This window comes from Xiphophorus hellerii, chromosome 4, assembly GCF_003331165.1.
Source record: "Xiphophorus hellerii strain 12219 chromosome 4, Xiphophorus_hellerii-4.1, whole genome shotgun sequence".
Lineage (NCBI taxonomy): Eukaryota > Metazoa > Chordata > Actinopteri > Cyprinodontiformes > Poeciliidae > Xiphophorus > Xiphophorus hellerii.
The window spans coordinates 24,251,043-24,270,182 of record NC_045675.1 but is presented as its reverse complement, the minus strand read 5'-3'; positions in this window follow the sequence as shown (position 1 = coordinate 24,270,182).

Genomic DNA, 19,140 nt, shown 5'->3' with positions numbered 1-19,140 from the left:
TTCTCTGCAGTGAGGTAGAGGAGAGTACAGCCCAGGGAATTGTGTCCTGTGAAGGAGAGAGAGAGCTTGGGTCCTTAGTCCTTACAGTGTGTGTGACAGGACTGACCCTCATATCACCTCAGACTTTTACACTCACCATCATCTGGCATGAGAAAGGCGGCACTCCACCGTGGTGCAATAACCGAACAGCCTTACCTCTGACCCAGTCTGCAGCAGAATGCATAACAGTGACACCAATGACAAGAGGCAACTAAACAAGGAACAAAATGTAATTTTGAGCTAAAAAACCCCACTTGGGTAAACATTATTACGCTCATGGATCCCAGCTGCTGCCGTCAATCACTGCTGTCAGTCACTGTGCATGTAACTTACATTTAAAATAAATCGTAAGTGCTGAATATGCTCCTGTACCATTATGTATTTAAGACAGACCTCACTTTATATTTCACAGAAGACGAACAAAACGAGGGGAAAAGAAACGCCCCTGAAAACATCAATAGTTAACCATGCAATCATGGGCCACTGTGGAATTTTCTGGCATGAAGGTTTTCCATTTTGATCCTAGTTTCTCTCACATTTGCCATTCTTGCTTCCGTCCCACGACACTTTCTCTGTCCAGCTTTCTGCAAAAACAGAAAGGGCTGAACTAGAAAAGAAGTGGGGCATGGAGCTAACCCGACTGCCTAGCCAGGCATTCCTTATTTCTGTGGCTTTTGATGCTGACTGGTATGAAAAATGTATGGCTTGGCACAGAATGCAGCTACTTAAGGTGGACTATTTGATGTGCCTATAGTGTGTGTCTTTTTCTTCAAGAGACTGTATTTCTGTCTAATACATACATAGATAATGATGAGACCTATGAGGTAGAAGTGAAAACATTCTTCCTGCTCCCCTCCTGGACGACTGCCTCTCCACTTACAGTACATATACCAAATATTATAGAAGAACAAGTTTATGTCCCATAGGTTGAAGATCTGGTAAAATTAGGTCATCCAGGATGCGTGGAACATGCAATAACACAGCAGTCCATTTGTTTGTGGTAAAAAAATAAATAAAAAAGCAACACATTAGCTGATGTTCTCATCAGAACAAAGTGCAATCCAAAAGACCACAGTGCATTTTACCAGCTGGTAAAGTAGATCATAAAACAACATAAAGTGAATCTACAAACTTCCTGCGGCATTAAGTGCTACTGTCAGTAAACTGACTTCACTTTTATCTCAACAGAAGCTTTCTTCCATTTTGGTAAACCTCACACTTATTTATCAACAATTTCTCAAGGTGACTTGAAATGCTAAGTGGTTTCACTACTAAATATTACAAGCTTGGATTCAGCCAATGTGAACTACCAAGGCCATGGTGTCTCAATATTTCAGCGCGATTTATGACTCATCGTTTTTAATTAAACTCCCTCTCACAATTGCGTCTACAAGGAGATCAGTTGAGAGAAGGCAGTTTGGATAACCCTGTCACACTGGCATTAAATTAAAGAGCAAGATCTAATACATGCAACAAACATGAGTTTGGAATAGAGAACTACAGTACAAGCACATATAAGTATGCTTCATTATAATTAAGTAAGCCTGAAGAGGGACTAAAATGGTCACAATTATAGTTTGTTTTTTTTCCCCCGAAGAGTTTTTGCGGCGCTAGTGGCTCGTATTTTTTTTTGCAACAGTGGGCAGACAGGAAAGAGGGCGAGGAGAGGGGGGAGGATAAGCTACAAAGGTCGCCGGGACCGGGAGTCGAACCCGCGACGTGCGCGTCGAGGACTAAGGCCTCCAAACGTGGGGCGACTGGAACAACTGACTTTGTTATTCTTTTAAGGAAGAGCAAAGTGCATAGCATCACCTGGTCTTTCTTCTGAAATCTTATTAAACTATATTAATCTGAGAACTGTATGAATCTTGTGATTTTAAAACTGTCTTTGTTTCATCCTTATTTAATTATGATGACAGCAGCAGCTCTATTTTTAATGTCTGTAGTCTGAATAATCTTTAGCAGGTTGCAGGAATCTCTGTCAACATTAACAGCCTTTAATTTACAATGAAAAATTCACTTCCTGTACTGCTGATTAAATAACTACCAGTGAGACCATTGGTTTACATTTTGCCACGCAGGGAGCAGAGATATGCTCTGCAGATAAGAGGCTTCATGTAGAACCTCTGTTGCAAATATATGAACCTTTTTCAACAAATGGCAGCTATTTGAAGAGGCTCGGGGCAAAATCAGAAATGTTTTTCTGCCATTTTCAAATTACGCATGTGCTTTATTTGAGGCTTTAAATAGAAAAGCCTGGACATAATGTCATCTGTTTCTTTTGGCAACACAGAGCTGCTTCTATTGAATCCTGACCTTTTAAAGTGAGCAAAATAAAATTAAAGACAGAAACGACCAAAAGGGTAAAGTTGAGTTTTAGAGCCTGATGCATGGTGGTTCTACGTTTGCAGTCCCTCTTCATGAAGTATGCCTGACAGGCTTCGAAGCAGCTGGCTAATGCCGTCATCAGTGTCAATTTAAATGATCAAACCATGTAAGTCAAAACCGGCTCACTGCACTGTGGAAAATGAGAAAATTCCTCACTCTGAGCCCCAAAGGACCCACATAACCTTGTTTACATTTGCTGCTAATATTGTACAGATGAGCATGAAAAAACACAGAATCAGTGTTTTGATTCTTGCCTCGATACTAACGGCTTTCTGTAACTGACCCTGGTCACTGTAAACTGCTACTGCAATGTTTCCCATCTCACTAGATATATTGTAAAACACTTCATGTTGTCTAAATATGAGTAAATGAATCCAAATGAAGAACTCAATGCTCTTATTATGTTGTGAATAAATCAGAAAGTTGGCAAATCTGCCACTTTCCCTTTTATTCATCGCATGCGGAGGTGAGTGAAGCCGCTCACCCCATAATGTTATTGGTTCATTGCTGCAATGGTTGACTCACGGTGGCATTGATTCTTTCGAGGTGTTGCACATTTGACATATGGTACTCATCTGTCAACTTTTTTGACACATTTAAAAATTCCTGCTTAGGTCCAGTTTGATGGGAGAAGTAAAAATGTTGCCAAAAACATAGAACATTCATTGAATGTGCACAAACGGCAACAAAATGTCTGACGCAGTTACACACAAGCAGCCATGTCTTCCGGCAGGTTAATCAAGCCAGTGGCAATGATTGAGTCACACCTCCTTTAGCTGGAAGCCAGTAATATGGCTGTGTTTGCCAGTTATCTGGGCTAATATAAGCTCCCAACCCCCAATTCTGATTAAACACCCCCAGAATAACACCTTTACTAAGCACCATACCCCCATGCTGCCTCAGGCTATCACTGTGGTAATTATAGCATGCTTTTACAATTTTCAAATCTTTGCTGTCTAATTTCTTAATACCCATAGCCAATACATAATTTTGGCTCTAAGATGTAATTGTTTAGAAAAAGGTACAAAAAAAGAAAAAAACCAAGCAAGTGACCAGTACTTTTTCTCAGTCTGTAATATGGTGTCACTGTATGAAATAAAAGGCAACAGAGGGAAGTATTGGAGTCCTGTTTGCCCTGCAGTGATACCAAAGACACTTGAACATGGCATTCGTCTTTTTCTGATACCTCCCTGCCTTGTGCTTCTGCAGCAGAGGTCGCTGACCCAGCCTCAGTCCTGTCTTTTTACTGCTCTTCACTCTCTTCACCTCTTCTCTTTTGCTGTGAAATAGCGTTGAGGAAATAAAGAGCAAACACAAGTGTGTTAGTGTCACTCAAGCTTCCTGGAACGGCAAGTCAAAATTTATCCGCTGAAAAATAAAAGAAAAATACAGCACAGCAAAAAAAAAAAAGGGACAAAAATTCAATCTATTGAAAACCTCTATGGAGATCTTTTTGAAATAAACTGGTGTTGCACAATTGACAGGCTGGTGGGAGGAAATGCTAAGGCAGTGATTCATTAGAAATCATGCTCTTCTACCAGCAATGCTTGGCATCGCCGGACACAGCCAATTACTAGCAGGCCAAGGCTGGCAGTTCAGGATGCAAGCCATCATTTACATCCCTGGGAGAAAATGTGTGTATTAACAAACAATAATACTGATAGTAGTAAAGTACAGAGAGTGGACTGACTTGCCAGTTCACATCTTTACAAATACATTTTGCTAGTGCTTGAAAAAAATAGGGAATTACTAATTAACCCTACTTTTATTCATGTGAAGATGAAGTGTCCAAGTTCTTTTTATCATCTTAAATTTAAAAATATTTTTCTCCTGACAATTATTGTAATGTCTGATTTAAGTTGCTATGCAGTGCATTATTCCAAATGTTATTTTTTCATCACTTTCCTCAAAATTAGTATGCGAGTATAGACTTTTGAGGAAAGAGATTAATTCAATGCAATTTGGAATAAGGCTGCAACATTAAGAAATGTGAAAAAAGTGAAGTGCTGTCAGTACTTTCTGTATGCACTGTACATATAATACTAAGACGGGGTGTATGGGTCTAAATATATTTTATACTAAGTGTGCTACACCATAAGAAAAAACTTCAACCTCGTACAGCTCTGCTACGACAGACTCTGACAGTGTTAAATTTGGTTTAAATGTTGGGAGTAAGAATATAATAACTGATGCATGGAAGTAAATATATATATATTTTTTAGTGAAGACAAAAAAAGAAAAAAAGATATAGGAAGATTATCACTTCATCCACCCCCACAAAACTGATCCTCTTCAGTGACGAGATGAAAAATCCACAAAATAATTGTGAGTATGATTGACACTTGCAATAATTCAACCAGGGAAATTTATTAGTGCTTTACATTGCCTTTGTGTGTATGTTTGTGCATATGAGAGACAGGTGCTAGCAGCATAAAGCTGAAATTAAAACCTAGCACATTGATTCTGACAGAACCAGTCAAACTAGGACTGAAACACTGACTGTGTAGAAATGGCAAGCTGTCAGTATCGTGCATATGATTGAAAATAACAGCTATTCAGCTCAGACCGTGGACCTAAAGAATCACTCTTTGTACGCTTTTGCTACCATACATCTATTGTTATTTCAATCCCTGCTCTTATCTATAGACAAGGCAGCGATTTACCTGTTTTGCTTTCCTCCTCATTCAATTTTAACTAAAAACCAGACAATTAAATGTAATGAAAACTTTTCCGGGTGCTTGTTTTGTCAGGATTTTAAACTGTATGTGATACAAGTAAAGCACAATCTTCATTGATTGGTGGACCACAATTTTTTTTCTTAAAGTAAAAAAAAAAAAAAGAAAAAAATCAGACAATAACCTTTTGTCTTTTACTGCTAGACAGCTCAGACTGCGGGTTTTAGCTTCTGCTCTCTAAAAAAGGGCATCCCAAATGAACAGAAGGATACCTGCTGAGCGAACAACTTGAGCAAAGTTAGAGGGAAAGCAAGGTCAAAAACATCTGAGTGACCAACTTAGTGTCCATATTTATGTACTAGGAAAGAGGAACAAGATGGTAGAAGCATTTTGTTTATCATTCACCTCAGGGCTTTAATTATTTAACAATGACATAACCAAAAGTCACATAAATGCTGATTTATATAATGTTACAGGAACAGACTCACTTTCAAAGTACATAGAGACTGATGCTATTCTCCTTTATGGTTCAAAGAATTGCTTTTATGAGATATTTATTTGTTCCTGTGGAGAAACCAGCTACGATAAAGTGCTGTAGAATGCATTAAGCATTAAACATTAAGTTTGGATTTGCAATATATTTTAATGGTCAGTTACTATTTTATATGGGTTTGAATTTTTTAAAAATGATTATTTATGACATACAGATTTAAATACAGGGATTTATTAACATGTGACTGTGAGTTGATTTGTTCAAATAATTAAATGTTCTCTCTTCTACTTGACTTAAGAAATGAGAATACTATAGTGTTGTAGCCATTTATTGTGGATTATGAAGGAGCTAGATTAGATAAGGATGTCAGACTCCAGACCTCAAGGACCAGTGTTCTTGCTGCAACTTTTAGATGTATCCTTTGTACAAAACATCTGGACTGAAAAACTGAATTACCTTCTCAACTTGGAGTCAAGTTCTGCCCCACTAATGACCGAATTATTTGGTTTAGGTTTGTTGGGACTAAGACTGAAACCTTTGTTTCAAGGTTTCTATTGTTCACTCTGAAAAAAATATTTACCTTTCAAATAGGCATGGATACATTGATAAATGAATGAATTTGCATGGCTGAGATCAGTATGTTTTAGTTTTTTACACAGCTAATGATTGAAGATGGTAGGATTGTACTGCTTGCATTACTGCTTGTGATTTGGTTTTTAATGATAATTCAGGCTGCGTGATATTTGTGAAAGTGGTGCTTTTTTTATGTGCATTTGATTTTGTGGATGTCCATCTGCATCAAGAAGATGACTGAATGGACCAGCTCTGGTTATATTTGGAATAGTCTCCACATCCAAAAGCTTTGAAATTGAGCCTCATTGCATGTTTTCTTAAATGCAGACAAAGCAGTCAGATTGGAGAAAATGTAAAGTAAGAAAAAAAATCAATTCCTTCCTTTCATAAAAACTTCAACATTTTTGAAGTTTAGTGATCGGAGGCACCCACTGCCTCCGATCACTAGCGCTCCCGGTCTTTTATGTCCCCAGATTCACATCTTTCATTCCAAAAATCACAGAACGAGATAAAAGTGGTCTATGAGAAACCATGAAATAGTAAGAAGGTAGTAAGCATGAGAGGATAATTATAGAGCCCAGATGGCAGCTCCTAACTAATAGTCCAAATTATCAGTAATGGGGACCGTTTGGAATCAGAGCGGAAAGAGGTGAAATCTCACCATGACACCCAGCTTGTTGCTGCAGAGGAGACTAACAGCCTCTGATTGGGGGGAATTGGTTATAAATTACCAGCACACTGCCAGCTTTAACCAATCATGTGTCAGAGGTTAATAAACCACATGTCGCTAGATTCAAGACAAATACATGGAAACGCAGTCATTTGGAGTAATTATACTTTCTTATTATCGATGTAGGCAAACACAATTGAATTTTAAAAATGTGTTGTAGATACAAACTAATGCGTGTGAGCAGTTCTATTGCTCAGTGCTACAGGATATTGCATTGTGCAAGTTAATACATTTTGACTTGATGTCACATTTTTAACAGCAGAAGTAAAAATAATACATTTGTGTAAAAGTCAGATTTTCAAGAACAGTTTTGTGCATAAGATAATTATTTGTTCAAATTCTGATTAAGAAAGAATGTAAAAGGAATTCACATGTACTTTTAATAGTTAAACTACCTGTGATCTGTGACAGCTCTTGGCAGAGTCTTTAAATCAAATTATATTTATTTGTGATGTGGAAACAAGAGTCCATAAACGAGAGCAGTGCTGATGTTTTTCAAGAAGGATGAAGTAGGATATCCCAAAAAGAAGGATGAGACATGTTTGTCCTAAAACTCTATTAATAGATTAATAGTTGAAGTAATAATTACTGAGACAGTAGTTCTTGAGAACGGTAATTTTGAAGCTGTGCATGAGTGGATTTATTTGGTAGTTATTTTTCACTTTTGAGGCTGCATCTTTTATTTTTTTAACGTTAGGCACATCTCTTCTTTTGGTTCTGACTTCACTTTGTTGCTCCTGGCTGGTCAATAGGAATTGATTTGAGTTGTATAATCCACACATTACTGAAATGGTGATATCCACGGGGGGACATGAAACATTCCTAGGATTTCATTGTGTGGGCTGCTATACATGGCAGCATGCCAGAGCTTAGAGACCACAGACAGATCCCACACAAACACAGGTCAACACAGACATTTGACTCCTCTATCCTCTGGATTGTCCTCTGAAGCTTACTTCATCAAATAACAGTGAACCTGCTGCTCACCTTGTACTGTATTTACACAAACTCACCAAGATGCTCACATTACTGATCTGTTCTGATGTACTAAAAAAAACAAAACAGACAGAACTGTTTTGTGACAAATTTCTTGTTTGTTCAAATGACCATGAAGGTATAGTTTACAATTAATATGCAACAGAAAAAATAGGATGTATAATCCAGCCATGGATTAATGTAGAGTTCTTGTAATCGTCTTACATACTCCAGTATCATGCACATTACTTATGAATAAATTATGCTAATATATTGCAGATTGAGGAGGACGGCAAGGGGCTACATTTTCAACAGATGTTCCTTTAAGCAAAACCAGTACGAGTTTATGATATTTTGAAATGCGATTTATTCAATTCTCAAAAGACACCGCTGTTTCAAAAATGTCTTCTAATTAGCAAACTCATCTCCTCTGTGGTTTTGCTGTTTGTGTGAAAAACAGGCTTCAGATGCTCAAGGGACAGAAAAGATTGAGTCATATCAAAGCAGATCTTTAGCACTGATGTTGCAGTTCCCTATGATTATGAAATTATGTAGTCCCATGTGTCCCATTTAATGTCCTTTTGAATCCTTTCTAATGCTTGGGATAAATAATAGGGGAAATAAGAGTTGAAACATGTTTTATTATGCATGGGAACTTCTGTACACTTCTTCACTAACTTTATTTTTAACTTTCGGTCAGAAAGACAACAAACAGTATGTGTTACTGAGGGCCAATGATGAATTGATCATCAGGTACAAGTTTGACTATGATTGCAAAAATGATTTGTAGTCAAATTCGATGATGAAAACAGAAGGTCGTTAAACGGGGAACATAAGTTAATTTAAGGATGGATAACTAAAATAAAAAATAATAGAAAAATATCAGAGATCTGATGTATGATTTGGCTTTGAGTTACTTAAACCCTATGTGATTATCTCTTGAAAATGTAACCTGATGGAGATGTGTGTGACTTTCAATAAATGTAATAAACGGAGAAGATGGACAGTCATCAAAATCCACACAAACGCCTGGATCAGCTCTGACCTTGTCTTAGATCAGAAGCATCAAACTCAATCACAGAACTGGCCAAAAGTGTAAATATGGACTATGTTGCTGTTGAAGAGGAAAAACACTTAATATAAAAGAACATTGTGCTCCTTTGTAATCTCTGTTTACCACGTCTTACCAAGCTGCAGTGTCTGTGAGTCTAAATACTGGATGTAGATGTATTTCTGTGAGTATAGGTTTTAGTACCGATACTGACTTTGTAAGGGCCAAAGATTAAATAAACGTCAACTACTTGGAAGTATCAACATCATTTGCCTTTATTTATGTTGTACTTGGAAAAAATTAGGTGTATGAGGAATCTTTCAAAATTTTAGCGTCTAAATTTCATAGCTTATTTCATTGAAGCTGTGTTTCAATCGACAATGTAAATTTTAATATTTGGAGGTGGTGGGGGGAAGCTGGTGCAAATATAAGTCTTAAAAGTATTGCTTCCTTCATATCACAAATGGTAACATAATGACACACTAAACCAAAATAGAACTAGGTCTTACTTTCTCTGCTATTATTCCATAACATCTAATGAGGATACTTGGCATCGTTTCTTGGCATCAAGTTCATTCGATGTCTGATTCTGAGCTGTGGAAACTCCCAACACTTCATAGATCCACATCCCTAAGTGCCTCTGTGTGGCGTCTTGTTCGTTTTCATCAGTGAGAACAGTTGGTTGCACAGATCTTACATTTATACATTCAAGCAGCATGGAGGTGGAGTCGAGGCATCATCACAGGAATGAATCCTCATTGCACAGCATGTTCAGGTTATCGGCAAAATGTGCATTTAGAACGCAGCTGGAGTGACTTGGTTTTTCGTTAATTGATTGCGAAGAAAGTATGCACATGTTTGCTGCATCTGACTCTCCCACAAGTACAGCCTGTGCGCCCTCGTTTTCTCTGAAAGGAAATCTGTTGTCTTCTATAAATCCCAAGTTTGTCATTTGAAATAACATATGATCAACACTGAAGGAATCAAGCTGTTTATGGGGTTTTTAATATTTAAACAGATTTTGCAAACAGTCTGACAAAATTGGACAAGATTGTGAATGCCTGAGTAAGTCTTACTAAGCATTAATGATAATAACTATATCCAAACATTGTAGACAGTCCATTTATTGTGGAAACTGCAGTTTCTAAAGAAGAAATTGTGAAACAACAGTAGATTAAAATAGTTTTCAAAAGAGTGTTGAGATGGGCAAAGGAATATTTGCTTGGCTTCTAAAAGTAACCTGAGCAAAGATACTAAAAATTAGGCTTTTTTTAATCCCCTCAACTATATCGGACTTTAGCTGTGAATAGTCTTTCTATGTACAGCTTATATATAACATTTGCATGTTATATCAATTATTTTTCTTAGGTGTGGGTCTTCATAAGTAATAGTATTAATTTGGTAAGCATTTTGATAATATCTCAACCCATTAAAGGTGTTGGAACTCTAAAATCATCCTTTGTCCCATGAGTACCGGTATTTGCCTTACTGTTTCAGGTTTCACATTCCTGCTGAAAGTTAGACTCAAAGTATATTAATACCACTTTACACTACATCTGGTATGTATGCATCTCTATGATGCATATTCATCCCTTTTTTTCTCCTGTTTTTGTCTGACAACATGCAAATGTATGATGGGAAATATCATATTTCCCTTGTGGGTAATGCACAATTAGTCTAACCATATGTCTCTTCATGGAAGACTCACTGGCACAAAGGGCATGAACTGCATTCAATTTTGCATTTCACTGTTAGAGTAATGCGAGGAACAGCTGGTCCTTAGAACTTTGGTGCTGATTTTATGATTATTTTATTGAATTGTTCTTGTGAAAAGTTAACTGGAAAGGAGAATAGCTTCCAGATCAGGCCATGTGTGACAAAGATGCCAGACTGTAAATATTTCTAGCTATACTTTTCGATGCAAGATTATTTACTGCCTCGATTAAATAGCCTTACTTTATGAAACCTTTACAAAACAGGCGAAGCTGAATCTCAACACTTAGTTACTTTTTCCTTTTCAGTGTTGCTCCTATCATAATAAGGGAAATCTGGAATAAGCATTTGTTTAGTTTGTGCTTATACACACACACACACACACGCTCCACATTTGGCCATTTAGACTAATTGTGTGGCATCCGACAGGGGCTCAAATTGTTGAGTTTTAATGAGGATGAAAGGACATTTTCCCAGCAAGTCAAGGTTGGACTTTTTACCCCCACAGATGAGTTCATTGTACTGATTTAGCAGCTTTACACAGGTGGTTAACTGGGAGATGGACGACGTCTGTTTGCTATAAATAGGTGTTTAAATTTGAGGTTCAGTGTCACTGGGGCTCATCAGGTGGTTGGCCCTTAAGTTTATAATGACAGAACCTTAACTAGGCATAATTTGAGCCCCCGTGGCTAATAAAGTTTTGGTTGCCAAACCAGCCTTGACTCATCAAGATATGGACTCCACTAAACCTGTGAAGGTTTGTTGTGACATCTGGCAACAAGTTTCTGGCGGCAGATCCCTTAGGTGACATCTCCTTGGACTGCATTCTGACTAGTCTTCAGCTATGCAGCCCTATATGCGGCAAATTGTGTTCCACTCTGTATATTGACACTTTCTATCAGAACCAGCATTAACTCATTCAGTTGTTTGAACTAATGACCTACCATGACCCTGTAATCAGTTCATCGCAGTTCATTCCTTGGATTACTTTTGACAGAACCTGACTACTGCGAGAAAACCCTAAAGAAGTAGTATTTTAGTATTTTTGGAGATCATCTGACCCTCTTGGATAGCCAACACAATTAAGCCCTTTCTAGTTAATTTTTAAGCTTTACCTGCTTTCGACACATCACAGAGAAAGTGTTTACCCTATTCCGAATATAGACCACATACTAATTTGCAGCGATCCAAAGAATCCCATGTTTGTGGAGCTTCGTAATAGAGCTTACATGTGTGGATAATCTTCAGTGAACTTCTAAAGGCTAGTCTCTAACTCCGCTCATTGCATACCGTATAGTCATTGAGCGATTCAAACAGAGACTTGTAGTAGATGTTCTTATACCCTCTTCACGTGTTCTTGCTGCATCGTATCTAAATTGGGTTGACTGACATAAGGTCAAAGTACCTAAAATTGGATCAGGCATTTTCAGTACCAGTTGAAGCAAATTGAAAAAAAAAAAAAAAACTAATTTGCTACAAACTTGTTGTTTATCATATCCTATTTTCTTTGTGAAACAGACTGATGAACTTACAACCTTAAAAACACATTACCTTAAACATCACTAATGCTAAGCTTTCTGGCTGGCTCAGGGTAGGTCTGCCCCTTTCCAGAGTAATTGTTTCCCCAGTCTGTTCTTAAGTTGATTTCCTCGGCCTGGCAGTTTTTCCAGTTTCAGGGTTTCAAACGTCCTTTGATAGAGCACCTTCAATGTGATTAATTTTTCTCAGGTGGTGTCAAGTCATATTACCAAAACCAGAGTGACTCTAAACTTAATTAAGCAAGATTTTCATCAGTATCTTAACATTGTTAGGAGCCTGCATGAAGAAAAATCCCTTTTGATCTCCACCTGATGTAAGCCACACAATTTATATTGGCAGCTATTGTTAGGATGAGGCATTGATTCCCCTGGGTCTGACGAACAAGGTCTGTGAGGTTTTCTTTCTTTTAGTTTTTTTCCCCCATTCTGCTCAATGATTGATCTTTGTGATTGTGAAGGCTGTTTTCTATTCTGAATGGAAATGCAGTGAACCCAGTAGGAAGGCGACATTCCTGCTGCACAGAGCCAAGACTGGTGGCCTTTCTCGGACTCAACTGTCTAGACTTAAAAATCTGAAATTCAGGTAAATGTCAGGTGTTTTTAAAGAACGTCATAGGCTACATTTCACTCCTCTTTATTTCACTCCCCCCCCTCCGTCCTCATCTTTCATTGCCTTCCCTCTCCATGATGTCTGTCTCTAATGTCAGTGCCTTTGGGGTGAGTAGCTCAGTGTGATCTTTTTCCCTTCGTCTATGGGTACACTCCCTTCTTCTTTTTTAGTTCTCTCCTCACACTCTCCTCTTCACCTTGTTTCTGTGATTTGCCCGCCCTCCTTTCCTGTTTCATAAGTCCAGATATTCCCCTCTCTGTCACTCTTTGTCTGAATATATAGAGAGATAAAAATCTCTTAGCTCTGAATTATGTGGCTGGGATAAAGGTCATAGTCCTAATCATCCTGGATGACTGCGACTGGAACCAGCGGCAGTCATTAGCGGCAATCTGTCTGGAACTAAACCAAAAATGGATCCCAAGAACAGATTTTTACCTCCAAATCAAAGAAAGATCTATTTGGGGGAACAGAAGTTTTATCTCTTGATTAAATAAAAAAAGTTACAAAAAATGCACATATAGTGAGATATACAGTAAGGGTGTAGTAAAAACGTTTTCTAAGATTACATTGAAGCAGAACGACTACATTTATTGTAGGAAAGACTGCACTGACTCAACACAATGAAAACAATAAGGCACTAGATTAATTATCTGTAATTGTCAGACAAAATCAAAAGATCCTCTGAAGGAATAACACACAATAACAAGACAAAGTGGAAATAACATCAAGACAATAACAAAAATATACTGAAAGTTAAAGGTATAAATTATGATTAAGAAAAGCTTGATGCAAAATACTGTACCAACAAGAGTGACACACTCTAAACTGAGCTGAATAGAAAAGGCTTTACATGTAGTATGTCTAGCTCTTGGCTTCAATTCAACTTGCAGGCAAATTTATGCACATATGATAATTATTTAATTTCTCTTTATGACAAGGTCATCAAATACCAACATTTAGTCAAAGCCAGTGGCTTCTTGGACGCAGGGTTCACTAACCTGACACACCAGATGGTTTGTTGCACAAAACCATCTGGTTGCTTCTTTGTGAAAATAGCTTGCTGAATGGAAGGATTTTTCAAAAGTAGATGACAGAGTAAATGGCATCTCCGTTATGCCAGTCAAGCACAAATCTCAATACATTACATCAATGAATCACTGCAAATGAGATTTAGTCAAAATAATGTAGAAAAACTGATGTCTTTTTTTTTTTTGAGATTTTAAAGCAGGGGTGCTCAATACTTCCCACGATCGATCTACCGGTCGATCATGGGAAGGTTTTGAGTCGATCTCAGCAGTAGGTAACAAACTGAACGCCGCCAGGACGCTGAGACCAGCACTTCCTCTTCTGATGGGCTCATCAAAATATTCACTAAGATTCTAAACGTTTGTAGCTTCATTAAAGAATAATAAAATCAACAAAACGTGTTAAAATTAATAATCTCAGTAATTATTGTTTCAACAAGGTGCTGCGCAATTCAGTGCGTTTCGGTTCCATTAATAAAAAAAAAGGCGACTCAAAGACCGAGTGACTAGCAGAGCAGGAGTTTAAATTAGCTACTCAACCACTACGGAGGAGAGATATGTTAATAATCGAGAAATAAGTATCATGCTTGGAAACCTAATATCATAACGGACTGAATGTTATGTTTATAATGTAATCTCTGCTGGGCTTGAGGGGCGCAGGCGGTTGCCACGGCAACAGGTGTGCTAAAAATGACAGAGAGAGAGAGAGTAAAAAGTAGGAGTGGTTTTGAGTTGATCACCTGTTCGGGTTATTTTACCTTTGTTTACCTTTGCTGTGGTGCTTTAAAACCGTTGCAGTTTCTGAACGTTCAATAAACGATAAACTTGAACTAATTTCCTTGTTTGTTTGTGAGTATATGTACACTCACAACAAACATCAAATATAACCTCCATATAACCTCAAATTCTTATTCTTTCAATAAATACTATATAACACCCTTAGCAATTCAGCTTTTGATGCCTGTCATTTAATAGTGCAGATCAAAGAGGGAAACCCGGTACTTTGAAAACACCTTAAACCAGTTAACAAACCAGCAAAGTGTGTGATCAAAACGAGAGTTGCTGTCAGCAGGTGGTGGCTATCACGCCTTTACCAGTGTGTCAGTCATTCAGCTTTCTAGCAGTCCTCCCAGCATCTCTCTGATAGCTCTCTATCAACTCCCCCAGGCTATCTATTACTATACCTCGGTATCACTCCATCACCCCTGCAGCGTATCTTCTCCATCTCTCAGAAGCTCCCCGACCTTCCTCCTTTACCACCTTGCAGCTTTCATGATCTCCCTCGCTTTTACTGTTGTGTGTGGATCGATGGCTTAGTGATGTGCTGGATGTCAGGCCACCTGACAGAGGACGCGGCAGGCACGCCAAGGGACACGGCACGACTTCGTGTCCGCTCAGCGTCAGGAGGATGGCCGTGGCAGGGAAGGTGCAGGTAGGAACCTGCGTGTGCCTGTCCATTGATTCTCATCAGCCACTTTAAGTCCATGGCAAGTAAAAGTCAGAGGAGTGACCCCAAATCTGCAGCATGAGTCAGCAGAGATTTAATGTTTAGTCAAAGCAGCAAAGGGCATTCATGGCAGAGGTTGTGCTAATAATGTCACAATTTCATAAGCAGAAACTGAATCGCATGGGAAACTCGTGGTGCCTGTGCTAGTGTGTGCTCTTCATATGTAGGATTTATTGCTGACGAAAGCAAAATTTTAAAGCAGACCGACGTCTCTCTGTGGTAAAACTAATTTCCCATTTGTCTCTTTCTTTCTTACTTTCTTTCTTTCTTATATTTGGTGCAGGTTATACAAAAAAGAATCATCTAGTAAGTGGAATTTGTTAAATTTTCTTATTGGACAGGCACAATTTTCCATTTATATTAATAGAAGAAATAAATTTAATGGAGTTTTGGGGGGGAAAAGTCGACAGGATGTTTATTCTGATGGTACAAAATAGAGTAAAAGCAGAATTTATGTTTTTTTCAATGATGATTAACTTAACTGAATTTTTATCTTTGTGGTGCTTTAATTATGTTGTGTGCTCTGTGGTTGATAGAAAGCTAGTTTTTTATTCAATGTTTGCATGAATGTTGAAGTAAACTATGTTAAAATGTTTTTTTATTGAAAAATAAATGTGGTGTTAAAAATGTTTCTTTCCTTCTTTCTTTGTTTCTTTCTTTCTTTCCTTTTTTCTTTTTTTTTTTAAGGCTGTCCACTTTTCTTCCTCGACCCCAAAAATAATGAGTCCTGTTCCGCTCTTTTAACTGCCCCAGACACATGTTCAGACTGCTTGATTACCTGCGTGCCATTTGTGGACAAGGCACCGGCCTCAACTGTACTTCCCTCTGATGGAAGAAAAATGTCATTCTGACATTTTCTGTGTGCGATCCAAGCTAAAAACTCCATTAACCGTTCCAGGAAGAGACTCGCTCTCATCAGATCTGACTGTTTTTATGGAGCACACTAATGCAGGGTTATGTGCACTTTATATAAGTTCGTATCTCTAAAGACAAGTGATAAAATAAAAACATAAAATACAGATATTAATAAAGGGGGTATTTTTATGTAATATTCTATATTTTTGAATATATTCCAGTTGTTGATGTAAAAGCAGTTCGCTGTGAGGCAAGGCAGCAGGGAATTATGGGTGTTCATATAGCAGTGCCATGTCTCTCATTTCTTGAAGATCCCATTATTTGGTTTATTTTTTAACTAGATTCACAAATTAATAATCACTAAGGGTGCAAGAGTAAAACTCAAATTTTCACATGTTTTTGATGCAGGTCCCATGTAGTCTCTTTTCAACCACAAACAACTCTTTGTATTCAAAATGTTGTCTACCTCGAAATAAACTAAAAAAAAAAGATAAACAAAAATCACACTGTTTTATAGATATATCTAAGCTACCACACAAAAAAACCCTAAATATACAAAGATAAACATTAGTTTAGTCAAAGCACTTTCACTTGCAAAATTGGCTCAATCAAAGTACAGAACTAAATCCAACTGAAAAACTTTAAAAACTGATAGATACTCAGAAATCCAGTGTGACCTAGTCTGAGTTTTCAAGTGTAAAGACATGACTCCGAAGATTTGCAGCTCTAATTGCAGAAATGCTTTAATGACTCAGGGAGGCCAGACAGAAATTTCCTTTCTCATATCTTTTTTTTATTATTATTTTCAAATACCAAAATCCCTCTTTCAAATTCACAATTATCCATTTCTGTGTGTCACACAAAATCCCCACTAAGTTTACAAAAAGTTAACAAAGATTACAAAGCTGTGCAGATTTGCCCCTCCACTCGTTGACGCTTGCCTCGTTTTGAGTTTGTTGTGCTTTCTCTCCAGCTTGATGTTCAGCCAGAAAATAAATGTGAGGACTTCCAGTCGATTCCTAGTGTTTTTCCTCACACGTCAAAACAACAGCTTGCATCGCACCTGGTGAACCAAACCCAAAAAAAAGAAAAATGGTACAGTGTAGCAGGGAATAAATCATACTGGATCCGAGGCAACGTTTATCTCGAGTTGTGACATTCCTGCATCCCTTTTTCACTTATTGCTCTTTTCTGCCTTCTTTCTTCCTCTGCTTCACTGTCAGCTACCACGCAACAACCTGGCAAACACACACCCACACACACCCACACACTCTCACACACACAAACACCCCTGTTCCTGCTACTAAGTCACCAAAGGTCAGTCTCTTTAATCTCCACTGACACAGTCGTTATTGGATTCTCCTCCACACCTCTAATGAATATGGATACTCATACACACATAATCTTGCTCATGGACATGTGCATACACACACTCATTTTGTAGATGCATCTTGTTGCCATTATAGCACCCCTGTTACTAGCAGGGCATCAAACAGGAAAATGTGTCCTCGCTGATACATTTGCAGACCGAAATGTTTTATCAAGAGAAATGGCATCCTCAGTCAGATGGAAGGTCGTGATAGCTTTAATTTCACACATGTGTAGGCACAACCAATGTGAGCATTGTGTTATGCACCCCTTGAAATATGAAATGTGTCTCTCTTCCCTCTTTTTGAACAGGGCAACATGTTAGGAGCTACGGATCCATTTAACTCTTCAGTAGGTGATCATTTTCAGATAACCATCTTCAGGCAAATCTTAAAAGTTAATTCATCCTTATAATAAATTCATTTTTTTCAGTTGGAGATAAACAGCATCAATCCTAATGCGAGAAAAAAATCAACAATGTTCTCAGAATGTCTCTAGAGGTTAATAAAACTTTTCCAAATGGCCAACTGCAACGGATTGTAAAAAGTTTCTTAAGATGGCACTACCTTTCCTGAATCCGTCAAAATCACAACCTACAATTGCCACTACTTTCCAACGGCAACAACCAAAACTCTCTCATTAAGAAACGTTATACTAAGTGGCTCATGCTACATTTTGGTTCGCCATTGCAGGATGGGTCATTTCCGTGTTAATCCTTGAAGAGCAGAAAAAAAAGAATCTCAAAGGGCTTTGTTTGAAGTGCCAGTTGGTTTCTCCACATATGCAGAAAAGGTATATGGTGTTAAACACAAGGTTTAACTTTTCACCCTTTCTGCTGCATAATCATCATGTGGCTAAGGTTTTGACAAACCACAAAACGTATCTTTATACTGGTACATGAGCAGAAAGTGCCACAAAAAGGAGCATATTTTACTATAACCAGGTAAATGACAAAATAACTAATCAACCAAATGAGTAAGAGTAATGTCATTACTAATTTAGGGGCATGTTTATGGTCCTTATCTATTTGGAAGACCAATTTGTTCCAAAGCTTCAATTTTGTGGATGACTTCTTAATATTTTATTTTTACATTTCCACATAATGTTCTTTCCTCGCATTAACATTGTTTGAAGTGCACCAGACCCTCCTCCAGCAAAACTAAACATGATGCTGCCACTTCTGCACTACTTCACAGTTAAGATGGTTTCACACCGACACATATTCAATTTGAGACACAGCAGACATCTGCATTTTGGACAATATGGTGACCAAGCGATTCCCAAGGCGTTCATAATTTGCATATAATTGTTTGGAAAGATAAACATAAAGCGTTCAGGCATATTTTCAGGCAAAACATGTAACAAACAGACGACAGTGTGAGCTGGAAAGCTTTCATCTCAATAAACTCAAACAATGCTGAAATTTACTTTTGTTTTACTTTACAGGTTGCTATTTATGTAGTTTTTGGTCTGACTTGGAGCACAAGTACATCCTTCCCCACGGTTTTCTTTCTGGTGATCCTGAATTCTTTAAAATAAATCACTTCACAAAAAGTTAGCAGTAACAAAATATTTCATGCTTCCTACAACAAGATTTAAT